Source organism: Psammomys obesus, unplaced genomic scaffold (assembly GCF_907164565.1).
Source record: "Psammomys obesus unplaced genomic scaffold, mPsaObe1.curated_primary_1811, whole genome shotgun sequence".
In the NCBI taxonomy this organism is placed as follows: Eukaryota; Metazoa; Chordata; class Mammalia; order Rodentia; family Muridae; genus Psammomys; species Psammomys obesus.
Window position 1 is genome coordinate 30,476,049 of NW_026596069.1, and position 6,561 is coordinate 30,482,609.

Consider the following 6,561-nt stretch of genomic DNA (forward strand, 5'->3'; position numbering starts at 1 on the left):
TTGGCAGAGTACAGGGAATCATAAGAAAGAAGGGGAGTAAGTCTGATGAGGAAAGGATAGGAGCTCCACAAGGACCAAATATATCTGGGCACAGGGTCTTTCCTGGGACTGACATGCAACCAAGGACCATATATGAATGTAACCTAGAACCTCTGCTCAGATGTAGCCTGTGGTAGCTCAGTAACCAATTGGTTTCCCATAGTGAGGGGAACAAGGACTATTTCTAACAGGAACTCAATGACTGGCTCTTTGGCCTCCCCACCCCCCAAGGGAGGAGCAGTCCTGCTAGGCCACAGAGGAGAGCTTTGCAGCCAGTCCTGAAGATACCTGATAAAACAGGATCAGATGAATGAGGAGGAGGTAACCCCTATTAGTGGACTTGGCAAGGGGCACGGTGGAGATGAGGGAGGGAGGGAGGGACTGGGAGGGAATGAGGGATCAGGACATGGCTAGGATACAGAGTTAATAAAATGTAACTGATAAGAAAAAAATAAAATTCAAAAAAAAGAATAATAAATAAATAAATAAATAAATTTAAGTTAAAAAAAAAAAGAGTTAGTGTAAAGGGAGAGAAAGAAGCATTTATGCTAAGAAAAGAGGGCAGCAGATTTGAAAACACCAAATAAAAATATAAGGTAAGGTGGGTGGATCTGAAGGTTGGAATAGGATATCCACAACCATGTGGCAGAAACATGGATGAAAGCCTGGACTGGATCTGGATAAATCAAGTAATCCAATTAAAAAATGGTGTACAGCGTTTGACAGAATTCTCAATAGAAGAATATCGAATGGCAGAGAAACACTTAAAGAAATGTTCAACGTCATTAGTTATCAGGGAAATGCAAATCAAAATGACCCTGAAATTTCACCTCACACCCATCAGAATGACTAAGATCAAAAACTCAAGTGACAACACATGCTGGAGAGGATGTGGAAAAAGAGGAACCCTCTTCCATTGCTGGTGGGAATGTAAACTTGTACAACCACTTTGGAAATCAATCTGGGGCTTTCTCAGACAATTAGGAATAGTGCTTCCTCAAGACCCAGCTATACCACTCCTAGGCATATATCCAAAAGATGCTCAAGTATACAACAAGGACATTTGTGCACCCATGTTTGTAGCAGTTTTATTCATAACAGCATAATCTTGACACAGCCCAGATGTCCCTCCAAAGAGGAATGCATACAGAAATTGTGGTACATTTACACAATGAATAACTACTCAGCAATTTAAAACAAGAAAATTATGAAATTTGCTTCAAATGGTGGGAACTAGAAAAGGTCATCCTGGGTAAGGTATCCCAGAAGCAGAAAGACACACACGGTATATACTCACTCATAGGTGGATATTAGACATATTATATAGGGTAAACATGCTAAAATCTGTACACCTAAAGAAGCTAAGCAAGATGGAGTACCCTGGGGAAGATGATAAATCTTCACTGAGAAAGGCAAATGGGATAGACATTGGAAGAGGAAGAAAACAGGGAACAGGACAAGAGCCTACCACAGAAGGCCTCTGAAAGACTCTACCCAGAAGAGTATCAAAGCGGATGCTGAGACTCATAGCCAAACTTTGGGCAGAATGCAGAGAATCTTATGAAAGAAGGGGAGATGAAAGACCTGGATGGAACAGGAGCTCCACAAGGAGAACAACATAATAAAAAAAATCTGGGCACAAGGGTCTTTTCTGAGACTGATACTCCAACCAAGGACCATGCATGGCTATAACGTAGCCCCCTTGCTCTGATGTAGCCCATGGCAACTCAGTGTCCAACCCCAAGTGGGTTCCCTAGTAAGGGGAACAAGGACTGTCTCTGGCATGAACTCAGTGACTGGCTCTTTTGATCACTTCCAACTGAGGGGTAGCAAACTTACCAGGCCACAGAGGAAGACAAGGCAGCCAGTCTGATGAGACCTGACAGGCTCGGGTAAGATGGAAGGGAGGAGGACCTTCCCTATAAGTGGACCAGGGGAGGGGCATTGGAGAAGAAGAGGAAGGGAGGGCAGGATTGGGAGTGGATGAGGGAGTGGGCTACAGCTGTGATACAAAGTGAATAAATTGTAATAAAATTAATTAATTAATTAATTAAAAGAAAAATATATTCCCACCATTACACTGAGAAACAAGAGAAGCAGGGAGATGTATTACTCAGCTACAGCATACTACATCAAAGAAAGTAAGAATGGGTGTTAAAAAACAGATGGCAATACTTCTCTTCTAAAATAATGCAATTAGCTTAACAAAATTTTGAAATATTCCTTTAAAAACTTAAACGAGGAGAAGGAGATCAATTAGGAGAATATAAAGCAGACTGCTTGTGGGTCAGGGAGATGCATTTCGTCAGGGACTTTAGAAATGGTGAACTAGGAAGACTCTGCTATAAGCCGAACATCAGAAAATCCCAGAAGCTGGCGTATCCAGTATTGAGGCAGCAATCGCCCAAAGCATGGCTTTCTGCCCACGTTATTAAACTGCTCCGCTGAGCAACAGCAGCCTAAGAGTCACTTCAGGCAATCCTCTTTTGTGATCCAACATTAACTCATGCTCTCTTCTGGTCACTGTGAACCCAGTTGCTGTCCCTTTTGCTCAGCATCACAGTGCCCCCATGTGCCCAAGGCAGTGCACAGGGCTCAGGCTCGCTTGATGAGTGTGTGGAAAAGAGGCCATTGTTAGCAGTGGACTCTTCATGCTCTGTTGCCCCTGAGGCGCTTCACTCTACAGAATAATTTTAGCCAAACTGTTATCAATATATTTTTTTTTATTTTTCAGACTGACTGATATAATACACTGTGAATTATGCACTCATAAAGCCATTTGTTCATGTTCTTTAGTGTACAGAGGAGAAAACATAGCCTTCGTCCAGCTGTCTGATGATTCCCAAGGCCAAAATTAAGCACATACATTCATGTTTCACTGCTAATGGTATTTGGCCATAAGTCAAGAAATCTTTCACCCACTATATAGACTCAAAAAGAAGACTATAGAACACAGTCATATTAAAGCTGTTTAAATACTTTCCTGTGTCTTTTCAAAATAGAGCTGATGTGTATTATTTTAGCCAGCATGCTTTGCACTTAAAATTAGCTGAATTATTATGTAAGTATAAAGGAAGACTGAGAACCTCCAGCCATGCACTAAATATGTTGAGAAGGTGTCATTCAGTATTTCCATTAAAAATAGGGTTTAATGCAGTGCTTGTTTTTGACATCTAAAAATGTTGATTTATGATTTTTTATATTTGTGTCTTCATTATCCATCACAATAAATAAGAATTATATTATGCAAAATATATATTATATTTATTTATATTGTAGGCTTTGTATTACGATACTGTGAAAAACATGGTATAAAGGTATTGACTGGGACGTATTAGCAAGTGCATATACTTTTGTTTTTCAATTACAATTGTTGGGTAAAAAGGTACCCCATACCTAGTGATTTGAAAGGCCAATGATCACTTATCAAGTACTTTTTCATGTGTTTCTATTATTCTTAGGTTTCATCTTTTCATGGTGTCCTTGATTTCTTGGATGTTTTGTATTTGTAACTTTTCTGGTTTTATTTTTTTCTTTGAGAGACATATCAATTTCTGCAATTGTATCTTCAGCGCCTGAGATTCTCTCTTTTATTCTGTTGGTGACGCTTACCTTTGTGGTTCCTAATCTCTTCTGTCAGTTCTCCAAATCAAAGGTTTTCTCTATTTGTGTTTTCTTTATTGATTCTAATTATGTTTTCATATCAGCACTTCATATGCACCATTTCCTTCATCTGATTGAATGAGGATTCCTGTTTGTCCATGATGTGGCCTCTATTTTTTTTGTTCATTTCCTCTTTATGTGCTTCCAATAACTGCATAATTATAGATTTAATATCATTTTCCTGTGTTTCAGCTGTAATAGACTATCCATTGATTTTTCCATATTCTGGTAAAGCCATGATGTCCTGGTTTTTGTTGCCTCTATTCTTACACCAGCCTCTAGCCATTTGGTTGTCTGTAGGCTGACTGATCATTCTTGGCGCCTGCACTGCAGACTGGATCTTCCTGTCTCTCAAGTCTTGTGTAGTCTCCTCTGGATTCACTGTCTCTGCTGGCTCACTGTTTGTGACCTGGGTAGCTGAGAAACACAGATTTCAGGGGTTTGGGGTCCACAGTACAGCCTGCCGGTCACCCTACTCTCACTGCTGAGCTGCTGTTCAGATACCCTGTGTGGTCAGCCAAGCCATCCTGGATCCCCATCTGTCAAGTACTTGAGGCAAGATAATAGTTCATACATTCTCCTATGTCTCGATGAATATTAAGTCAGTTAAGCTGCCTCCTGACTTTGCCACTCCTCTAATATTAGCAATGATCAAATGAATATCAAATCCAGCTAATAAGTTTATTTTGCTGATTTCATTAGTTCGGTCACAAGCTTTACCTCATCTTTATCATGTGCCTTTTCTTTTCCACACATTCTTATTCATTAACTCAAAAGGTAATTATTTATTGGTAATAACTTAAAATGGTTAATTTTGATAGTCAACTTGATTGAGCTGAGACACACGTAGATGTCTAGGTGTGTCACTGAGGACATTGCAGGAATGGTCATCACAATGAATGGGGAAGAAAGACCTTCCCAGAAAGTAGGCTTCACTTTCCATAGGCTGCAAAAGCAGAAAGGGGAAACATGTAGTGTAAGAGGGAGACATGCTGCATGTCTGAGATGCAGATCTTTTTGCGTGACTGTGTCTGTTGCTCATCCAATCGCTGTTAACTGCAGAGGGAAGTCTTCCTTCTTCCAGATGGGTGTGCACAATGATTTTCCAGGGGCTACTAAGCTCAGTCCAGGATGGGATCATTGGCCCTCTATGTTCTTAGACTCCTAACCTAGTCGGACTAAGCAGGTTCTTCGGCTCCTCAACATGCATGTGTTTTCTGTTAACTATATGAAACTCCATTATATTATTTATGCATGTTATTAACAATTATGAAATTGTCTCAGAAATTCTGTTAGCTGATCTTATTGAAAAAAAAAAAACAGAGTAAGTAAAGTGTGTGGTTTGGGGGAGGGCTAAAGGATTAGGGGAAGGGCTTAGTTAGAATGGTTAACCCAATTTGGGGAACGATAAGCCATTTTTTAAATCTGCAGAAATGTATTTGTAGATATAAAGAAGGGACTTGAAGTTGCATTTCTCAAATGCAATTGTTTTGATGGAACCCTTTCCTCTGGGGAGTTCATTTTTTTTATTATAGCTTTGAAATAATTACATAATTCTTATCTACATTATCAGTGTTTGTGATCCCATTAATTAAAGAGCTAATACCATCTAAAATGTCTTCAGAGAAGCATCTGGAATAATATCCAAGCAAATATATGGGAACTGTGAACTAGCCAAGCTGACACATAAAATTAGCTGTCACAGAGCTACAACTTGTCAGCTGTTTAATAGAACAAGTTTCATTCAGCCATGCTTAATCTTCACAGGAATAATAATAGGGGTGTACCCCTATCTGAGCATAAGAGAACACGTGTAGTGGATTCTCTCGAAGGTGACACAAATGCATTGAAATGATGGTTACTCCTCTCATTCATATCCAATAAATTACATGTAATTTAAAGATTATGACAGAAAATGAACAACACTTTTACACACATGTACTTTACACAAAATAGAATCTACTATGAACACATATGACTAGAGTCATCATAACTGACCCTTTAGTCATAGATAGTATTAATAACTATCTTAAATTACATTCTATTATTCTCCTTGCCATTTACTGATTGTGATTCCTTGTTAAATGTAACTTAAAATTTATTTCTGGAATATAATGTAAAATGTTAGATAAATTTTAAGAGGAAAATATCATAAACAATGTAAAAGGTCATGCACTTTGAAATATAAACTTGACTTCAAATTTCATAACAAGGGAGCTTAATGGTTCTTTGTTTTAAACCTCTGTATAAACTGTGCCTCCAACGTCTCATTAGAGTTTCAATGAAAACAGATTTAAAAAGAAAAGTAAAATAAAAACAATAAATATTCAATTTCACATACTGTAAAAAAGGAATGAACCAAATCTCTAATTGTGTGTGAAATATTAAATCATTAGGTCATTTGCACAGATCATCTAATTTATCATAAAAAGAAAAGCTTTGTGTAGCCACAGGGAAAAGGTCTATTGACATACCAGCTTTTACTCGGAGTAAATTTAATTCTAAAGGTCACATTCTTTACATATTTCCTGCAAACCAAACAAAGACATTTATGAACCTAAATAAATTAACAGACCATCAGATGTGAGCAGAAATTATCTGTAAACAGAGGTGTGAGAAAAGGGTGTGTGCAGAATATACCTATAAATAGAGAGTAGGGAGGAAAAATCCAGAATGAGGTAAGTATCTTCTGACTGAAAAATAACTTGTGTCAAGACTTACAAAGAGACACTTTAGAATTTCATAAATACTTCTGTATTTTGCCTGTAGTGTTGGCCACAAATACTTCCCATTTGGACTCAGAGATGCAAGAGTATTTATATGTATGTGAAGTATCCAGACATAGAACACTAGTTAGAA